Consider the following 10,047-nt stretch of genomic DNA (forward strand, 5'->3'; position numbering starts at 1 on the left):
GCCCAAACCGAAGTAGCGTTTTATTTCTTCAGTTATTGAAATAATGAAATATTTATTAATAAACTTTTATGACAGAAATCTCACTACATGTAGCCTAAATTATTTAATTCCTTAATAGCCTAATGATAATGTCTAGAATAGCGATTTGTTTTAAGTCAGTCTCAAACATAGCCTGTGGGGGGTTTGGAGGAACAGTTAAGTTGCTTTCGTGTGGGTGCAGGGCAAAAGGTGTTAATGTCCCGTCTTTCATATGGAGAGTGTCGGATAGCCATCCTGATGAGCAGGCAAAGGCAAAGTTCCTTTAAAGATAAATCTCTCGATGCATGTGTCCAAATGTAGGCCACATAGGCTATCTTATTAAATTATAAATACTGTAGTTTTATTTACTGTATTTAAATGTTTTTCACACAAAATTTCAATTGAAGTGTTCAATCCAGTTGTTTCAACTGGTTTTGTAGAGTTTTAGAATGAACAGTCTGCCCTTATCTAAACATGAACTCTTGACGAAATGCGTTCATGCAATGAAACGAATGGGAGCGAGCAGATACAGAGCGCTTTAAATCGCGATCAACCTCGTTTTATTGTAAGGTGAATTCAACGAGGCATGCTGTGTCTTTGAAGCAACAAAGGCTAAATAATTTGTTACAGTTTTGTATTTGTGTGGATGACACGCGGCGACATAATAGCCTACAGCATTATCTGTTTCTACACTGTGAAATGTTTAATTTCGAGAGAGACTCGGTGGTGGGGGAAACAAAAGAAACTTGCCAAAAAGAGATCCAGCGCGAGAGAGAGGCAAAAAAAAACGCATCTTTACGTTGCTTTGAACTATTTTCGTTTTGTACTGTTTCATTTATTTAATTCAGCTGCAATTTCTTTGGCAATACAAATTTAAAATGTCGCAAGAATAAGATTCTGTGTTAAACTGTCCCGACACTTTATTTAAACCTTGAAATGTGCGATGGGGTTTTAAACTTAATTTTAATATTCTTTAACATTTTCATTGGTTTTTATATTGAAAGCAATAGGCTACTATTTACTTAGTCCATTTATTTGTGTAGCCAAGTCAACAAAATCAGTTTTTTTCTGATTTGTTCAATGGATCTGTTTTAAAAAATGTCTTCCATTTGCCATCCAACATTTGATCTCCTCAAAACAGTCACACATTGCTTCCAGGGGATAAGACATATCAGGTTTTGCCGGTAGATAAAACTGTGTATCGTCAGCGTAGCAGTGGTAGGATATCCTATGTTTCAACATAGAGCAACACCCATCAACATCATCACCCTACCCCTTTAGCACCACAGTCCACCCTGAACAACTGAAAATGCTTTTCGGCAAACTGTGCAGAAAAACCCATTTCTTTCTTTAGAGCTTCTTTTGTTTGAGGTGTGGGTTTGAGCTCGACATGGCTATAAACAGAGCGGGTTTACAGCACATGATCTCGAGACTCGCCGCTAAACTCGCGGAAATGAGCTTCGCTTCTACTTTATTGTGAAACTGATTTCTTTATATTTGTTATTGGTATTCTCCACACTGCAAAATGTGGGCCTAAAATATGGGACAAATTGCATCCCGTATAGATTTGATACGGGACACATAATTTCACCTGTAAATACAGGACGATCCTGTATTTTATGGGACGGGTGGCAACCCTGCATCTTTTTCACTGGTAATAATTTACTTGTGTAATATAGCAAATTCTGTTTGTAGGCATATTTAACTAGATTTGCACAAAAACACAAACGGGTTGGACACATCAATGTTTAATTTATTCATTTTTATTTATTACCATCACTGAAACTGAGGACAATCACATGGGTATCAGATTAAGATGCAGGCAAGTGAAACATCTTTGCATGTGAATTGATGCATATAAATGTGAATGGTCTTTTTTAGCATCTTTCGTGTACAAGTTTACATAGATTAATGCATGTTCTGAACACGTAATCGATCTGGATGAAATCCCTGTTAGGGCTGCACATCGCCCAGCTGTATGTCTCCCCTAACTCCCCAAAAATCTATCGCCTCCAGTTTAGTGAAGCGATGCTTGTAAGTGTGAGTTTCTTCACCATTGACAAACACCTTGTAATGATCACGATGGCAGAAAATGGTCACCTGAAAAGCACAATGAGAAAGATTTCATGAACTTTAAAAACAGATTTCCCCATCCTCTACTGTACAGTCTTTGTCCAGCATATTTACAGGCTTATCGACACTGTTCATTTGAACAGAAAGTGAAAAACAGGCAATAATAAATGTGCATGTTTACCAGAACCTGTTCCCCTCTTCTAAATGGCATGGGTCCAGATAGTTCCTCCATGCCCCATTCCCCATTCTCAAAAGTGTATGCGGACAACCACATTCTCATCAAAACGAATGTTGTAGTGAAATGCAATTCCAAGATCGTGATGCAGGTTAAGCTGTACTCTGTTGGAGAAATAAAAGCAAAGGGAACTGTAAGAGCCTCCTGTAAGTCTCCCATGTGTTCTGTGTTTATGGTATCATTCATAATATTCACTGCACTCGGAGTGTAGGTGGTGGGCACGTGTCCACCGGGGTTTGGGCAGGAGTGATAGTGGTCTGTTTGTTTGCTTCACCTGTTCACCTGAGTTCAGGGGCTTTGACAGAGAGAGGGAGTGAGCCTGGGAGCGAGCACTTTCGCACTCACACAGCACTTTTATGACCTGGTGACTGCAGTACCAGTTGTATCTTTACGTGTTGAAGTGTAATAAATTATTGAACTGAGTTTCTGCGCGTCGCAAGTGTTTTCAGTCTCTCAGTGTTTAGTCCCTCGCGGCTGCAAATTTTCTTTTGCCTTGTCTACAGCCGCTAATAGGAATTATACTTGTTAAAAAACATCTCAGAGATTCAAGGATCAGGTAGATGTGTCATTATGATGTTCCAATAGTGTTAGTTTAAAGCACAGCACATGGTCAAAAATCTGAGTGTGATATTGCAGTATATTCCATGTTAATAATTGCAGGACTTTCACAGTATTTCCACAGCAGGACTTCTCTGGTATCTAACTGCGCTCTATGAAGTACTATGAAGGTACCCAGCATGCAGTGTGGCATGAAAAGATTATGCTGTGGAGTTTCTTAATTCTTGTTGGTTTTATCTGTGCTGCTGAACTTATTTTTGGATCACTTTTAGCAGTTTGTGTTTATTTTGTAATGTTCAGAATCAATCTTTTTTATTATTATTATTATTAATAATAATAATAGTGTCACCATCGTTGTGTTTTATATTTCTGTGCATCATTAGGTGATGGAAAAAAAATCTTGTGTTGCAAGATGATGTCATATCTTTCAAAGATAAATTCTCAGCAGCTGCTTTGCTATTATGAAATATCCATCTACAAACAACTACGAATTTAAAATAATATATTGGTAAATATTTATGCTTAAATAACTCTAATATTACTATTTAACAAAGCTTAACTTAAAACCAGCCAATTAGCTTTTTATATTCTAGCTTATGGAGTGAAAACCATCCACAAATGCACAAGACAGATCCACACACACACAGCAGTCCACAAATGCACACGACGAGTGCAGCAGAGTTATTAATGGAAGAATAAACATTGTCAAACCTATTCGTTTGAGTATCGATGATTCCTTGGATGATGATGGCTTTGCCAGGCTGAAGTCCGCCACGGATTAAGCTTTTATACGGGACCACCTGATTGTGGGTCAAAGTAATTCAAGATCATTTGTATAATACAGCAAATTGTCACAGGTCGGGGCGAGCGCCAGCGGGCCGCCCGCCCCTAGCTTACGTACCGCCCCTGAGGAGCGGACCGTGGGCACGAAAGGAGGCAGACACCAAGTTCAAAATAAATACATTCTTTATTAAATAATAAAAACAGTCTGAAGTCCCTTCAGCATTCTCCTTTTCGGGGAGCAGGTTCTTCACTGGACTCAGACAGAGAATAGAGGGTACGTATAACTCACAGAATTAGCAGGCTCTTCACTAGCCTCAGACAGGATGGAGGGTACGTATAACTCACAGCATACAGCATTAACAGGCTCTTCACTGGCCTCAGACAGAGAATGGAGGGTACGTATAACTCACGGCATTAGCAGGCTCTTCACTAGCCTCAGACAGGATGGAGGGTACGTATAACTCACGGCATTAACAGGCTCTTCACTAGCCTCAGACAGAGAATGGAGGGTACGTATAACTCACGGCATTAGCAGGCTCTTCACTAGCCTCAGACAGAATGGAGGGTACGTATAACTCACGGCATTAACAGGCTCTTCACTAGCCTCAGACAGAATGGAGGGTACGTATAACTCACGGCATTAGCAGGCTCTTCACTAGCCTCAGACAGGATGGAGGGTACGTATAACTCACAGCATTAGCAGGCTCTTCACTAGCCTCAGACAGAGAATGGAGGGTACGTATAACTCACGGCATTAGCAGGCTCTTCACTAGCCTCAGACAGAATGGAGGGTACGTATAACTCACGGCATTAGCAGGCTCTTCACTAGCCTCAGACAGGATGGAGGGTACGTATAACTCACAGCATTAGCAGGCTCTTCACTAGCCTCAGACAGGATGGAGGGTACGTATAACTCACAGCATTAGCAGGCTCTTCACTAGCCTCAGACAGAGAATGGAGGGTACGTATAACTCACGGCATTAGCAGGCTCTTCACTAGCCTCAGACAGAATGGAGGGTACGTATAACTCACAGCATTAGCAGGCTCTTCACTAGCCTCAGACAGAGAATGGAGGGTACGTATAACTCACGGCATTAGCAGGCTCTTCACTAGCCTCAGACAGAATGGAGGGTACGTATAACTCACGGCATTAGCAGGCTCTTCACTGGGCTCAGACAGAGAATGGAGAGTACGTATAACTCACGGCATTAGCAGGCTCTTCACTAGCCTCAGACAGAGAATGGAGGGTACGTATAACTCACGGCATTAGCAGGCTCTTCACTAGCCTCAGACAGAATGGAGGGTACGTATAACTCACGGCATTAGCAGGCTCTTCACTAGCCTCAGACAGGATGGAGGGTACGTATAACTCACGGCATTAGCAGGCTCTTCACTGGGCTCAGACAGAGAATGGAGAGTACGTATAACTCACGGCATTAGCAGGCTCTTCACTAGCCTCAGACAGAGAATGGAGGGTACGTATAACTCACGGCATTAGCAGGCTCTTCACTAGCCTCAGACAGAATGGAGGGTACGTATAACTCACGGCATTAGCAGGCTCTTCACTGGGCTCAGACAGAGAATGGAGAGTACGTATAACTCACGGCATTAGCAGGCTCTTCACTAGCCTCAGACAGAGAATGGAGGGTACGTATAACTCACGGCATTAGCAGGCTCTTCACTAGCCTCAGACAGAATGGAGGGTACGTATAACTCACGGCATTAGCAGGCTCTTCACTAGCCTCAGACAGAATGGAGGGTACGTATAACTCACGGCATTAGCAGGCTCTTCACTGGGCTCAGACAGAGAATGGAGAGTACGTATAACTCACGGCATTAGCAGGCTCTTCACTAGCCTCAGACAGAGAATGGAGGGTACGTATAACTCACGGCATTAGCAGGCTCTTCACTAGCCTCAGACAGAATGGAGGGTACGTATAACTCACGGCATTAGCAGGCTCTTCACTGGGCTCAGACAGAGAATGGAGGGTACGTATAACTCACGGCATTAGCAGGCTCTTCACTAGCCTCAGACAGAGAATGGAGGGTACATATAACTCACGGCATTAGCAGGCTCTTCACTGGGCTCAGACAGAGAATGGAGGGTACGTATAACTCACAGCATTAGCAGGCTCTTCACTAGCCTCAGACAGGATGGAGGGTACGTATAACTCACAGCATTATTGAGGAATTTACAGGCTGGCCGCCCGTACACTCTGCGACATCCCACACTCGTGTATACACTACAACACACTCAATCCACACGTGATAATTGCAACTCAGCACAGCATGCACAAACCTCAAATCAATAAGGCAGAATGTGGGTCCAGACGACAGCCTCAACAGACGAACTCTCCGTGCGCTGATACAAACAGGGTTCTCACTGCTGTGTCACTTCCAAGCATCCATCAGGCACTTATCTCAGGATGAATCCAGTCTCGCTGCCTCCAGTCCCTCCCTCGCTGTGTCTCTGCTGTGTCTCTGCTGTGTCTTTCCCCCCTCCCCCCGATCCTTCCGCGCTCCCCCACCACTCCCTTTCTCTCGAGCGTCAGCTTCTTTTATCTCCCACCTAGTCCAATCGCCTGTTGACATTCTCCCCCGCGCAGCTGCCAGCGATTACCCTCATTCGCTTTCGTTCGCGGCGTTTTTCCGGCTTCCGTGTATCCCCGGAACCGGCCTTGTGTTACACCGGAAGTGCTCCCCGGCACAACAACTTCCCGGCTTGTAGTTCCGGCCTTCGTCACCCCGTGACAAAATGTTTACAGCATGCTAACATGTTAATTAGGTCACATCCACTTTGAACAATCCATTAAAAAATCTTTCTATTTAAGGAAAAGGGTTATAAACAGCAGGAGTAAAAAACTGAGTGGTTGTAGGGAGGCCGCTGGGCCCGGCTATACGCTGCGCTGTGGCAGCAGAAGCCGTGGTGGAGGGCTGGGCCTCATCGAGAGGTGGGAGTGCCATGGCGGAATCTGGTGCGCGGCCCAGGCTCGCTGACGGCCTGTTGCTGCATCTTGATGGACGAAGCGTTCCGGATCCTGTGCGGGAAGACGACGGTGGTGACTGGGCAGGCGACTTTTGGGCCCTGCGGGCTTTGCTCTGCCTGTGGGTCGTCTTGGGCGTTGACTGTAAGGAAACATACAGATCATACAGTAAGAAGTATTTTAAGATACTTAAAAAATATGATGTCCAAATCATATCAAATGATGTTTTATTAACAAGGTTCGGGAGGAGCACGTTCAGATAATTAACACAAGTGGAGAGAGAGCACTCAGGAATCAATGGTAAGAGGTGTGTATATATACTCAGCAGTCTCACCTCATTCCATTGACAGTTTGCAGCATGTCTCAAACAAACTCCTCTTCAGACGAAGACATAAACGTCACCAGGGATGCACCTCCGCACTTCGCCGGTCCCACGGTCATCCCTCCTACGCCGGTCGCCGCACTCGAGCCCCCGGCTTCTCCTCGCGGCCGTACACCGGCCCGAACAACCCGGCGCTCAACAAGATGCCAAGACCAGTCTTCGCCGCCCCCGGCAAGACAACCTTCTTCTTCCCCGGCTTCCTCCTACCGCTCGGCCGTCCCGACGATCCCACCTATCGGGAAATGGACCGTAGCTGGATTAAAACAAGCACTGGGGAATTCAGACATACAGGTTTCGCGAAAAAATGACAAAGGCGGAACTGTATGATCTGTATGTTTCCTTACAGTCAACGCCCAAGATGACCCACAGGCAGAGCAAAGCCCGCAGGGCCAAAAAGTCGCCTGCCCAGTCACCACCGTCGTCTTCCCGCACAGGATCCGGAACGCTTCGTCCATCAAGACGCAGCAACAGGCCGTCAGCGAGCCTGGGCCGCGCACCAGATTCCGCCATGGCACTCCCACCTCTCGATGAGGCCCAGCCCTCCACCACGGCTTCTGCTGCCACAGCGCAGCGTATAGCCGGGCCCAGCGGCCTCCCTACAACCACTCAGTTTTTTACTCCTGCTGTTTATAACCCTTTTCCTTTTCAGTGGCCTCCAGCTCCTGTCACAGACACTAGCGCGAGGCTATCGCCGCTAGCAGCACAGGCCCAACCATTTCAACAGTCTCATCCAACAGGTTACAACCCCGCCCACTTTCAGTGGCCTGCAGCTCCAGTAGCTCAAACAAGCACGGGCCCGCCTCCGCTTACAGCTCAAGCCCATACTTCATCACATAATCCTCCAATTCCTTTATATCCTGCAACTAACTTTCCTTTTCAAGCCACAGCAGGTCATCCAAGCGTGAGGCCGCCGCCGACATTCACAGACCTGGCTTATACCCTTCCCAGCTCTATGTTACAACAAAAATCACCTTATTCTCTGTTCACAGCAACACCGATGCCCGTGCCGTCCAACGCAGTCGCCATGGAACCACCACCAGTATCCCAAAACATCCGTGCACAGATCCTCTCAGGTGCGGACGTAGACCTTTCTTCTCTTCTCTCTCTACTCCCCTCAGCCGAACCTGACCGCCAAATAGATTGCGGGGATTTCTCGGTTACCCTGAAAAACACAAACACTCACTCATCTCGCGTTCTTTAATTTTCCGAATTTTCAATTGCTTTTTCCCGTTACACTGAAATAATCTGTTCAGCTTTCCCCCACAGGCGGCGTGAACTGAATGACTACCAAGCAATCATAGCCGAACTCGCGCTGTCCTATGGGGGTGGGCATTTCTACACTTACCACAAACTTTTTTCAGCCAAAAGCGCTGTGCGAGTCGCACAGTGGAACCAGTGCACATACTGGGGCGCTCTCGACCAGGATCTCCACAGCAGGGTGTTTCTAGGTTGCAAGAACATCACTTGCGCGGTCTGCAGGTCAGTAGCGCACACGACTGCGTCGTGCCCGCAGGTTAACCCTTCCTCTCTTCCCTACCCGGGAACAAGCCATGCTAAATCCACCAGCTATGTGCCGCGTGCGGCAACCACCAGTGCAACACAGGACTCTGCTTTTGACGAAAGCAGGCAGCCTTGTAATCATTTCAACGCGGGCAAATGCCAAAGATCGCGCTGCCGGTTTATGCACATCTGCAGCTTTTGTGGCGGTGCCCATGCTCGCATTGTATGTCCAGTCTTCAAGTCTGTGAATAAAAAATCTAAAAATTATTGGGAGACTCCTGTGAATATTTTGCGTATGCACTTCGAACTAGCTCATCACCCGGATGCCGAATTTACTGATTATCTGCTGTCAGGTTTAAAAAACGGCTTTAAACCCGGCTTAGAATGCCCGCTTTCCCAAAACATCATATGTAATAATCTCCAATCCGCCCTTATAGAACCGGAAGTTGTAAACGAACTGATCAAAAAAGAAGTTGAGTCAGGCTTCATGATCGGTCCGTTCGACAAGTCCGTTTCGTATCAGCCCCATCGGGGTGGCTACAAGGAAATTCTCGGGTAAAAAACGGCTAATAATCGACCTGTCAGCCCCGCATAATTCCCCGTTCCCAAGCATAAATAGCTTGATCCCCCTCGATGAATTTTCACTCAAATACCACGACATAGATCAGGCTATAGACATGATCAAAATCGCAGGTCGGGGTGCTTGGCTTGCAAAACTCGACGTTACATCTGCTTTCAAAGTAATGCCGATCCATCCAGGTTCATGGCACCTTTTTGGAGTGCGCTGGCTTGGGAAATATTATTTCGCAGTACGTCTAACATTCGGATGCAAAAGCAGCCCGAAAATATTTGACATGCTATCAGAAGCTGGATCTTGTCGAACAACTACGCCATTCCTTACCTCATTCACCTGCTAGATGATTTTCTAATAATCTCACCTCCCGATGCTATCCCAGCCGCGCACCTCCTCACGGTACAAAACGTTTTCTCTGAGCTAGGAATTCCTATCGCACAGGAAAAAACCATGGGCCCTGCAACATCTATCGAGTTCCTAGGAATTACTTTGGATTCAGACAAATTCCAAGCATCCCTCCCCAAAGAAAAAATCGACCGAATAATCCTCGTCTCTTCTACTTTCCTTGAAAAATCTAATTTTTCAAAACGCGAACTCCTGTCCCTGCTCGGACATCTAAACTTCGCAATGCGTATCATCCCACAGGGCCGCCCCTTTATCTCGCATCTCCTCTCACTCGCGTCCTCTGTCCACTCGCTAGAAGACCGCATTTCTATAACTCAAGCATGTCGCGACGAACTCAGGCTATGGTTAACATTTCTAAAACAGTGGAACGGCCTATCCTTTTTCTACAACAACCTTGTTTCATCCCCCACCGACATCCAATTGTTCACAGACGCCGCCCCCTCAATAGGGTTCGGGGGATTTTATCAAGGTCGTTGGTTCGCGGCTCCGTGGCCACCACAGCTCCAGGACATATCTCAATCCTCAGCTATATTCG

General features: G+C 46.1%; 1 long non-coding RNA gene across 1 annotated transcript; it reads right to left on the bottom strand.

The window, feature by feature from the left end:
* Window positions 1-1,765: 1,765 nt before the first annotated feature.
* LOC311073852 lies at window positions 1,766-2,419 on the bottom strand. The gene is made up of 2 exons (XR_014604217.1): window positions 2,273-2,419; window positions 1,766-2,118 (listed from the first exon to the last, which is right to left on the bottom strand). It is a non-coding gene; the product is annotated as an uncharacterized lncRNA (long non-coding RNA).
* Between the last annotated feature and the right edge of the window lie 7,628 nt (window positions 2,420-10,047).

Source organism: Abramis brama (assembly GCF_963993115.1).
Source record: "Abramis brama genome assembly, chromosome: 22".
Classification (NCBI taxonomy): domain Eukaryota; kingdom Metazoa; phylum Chordata; class Actinopteri; order Cypriniformes; family Leuciscidae; genus Abramis; species Abramis brama.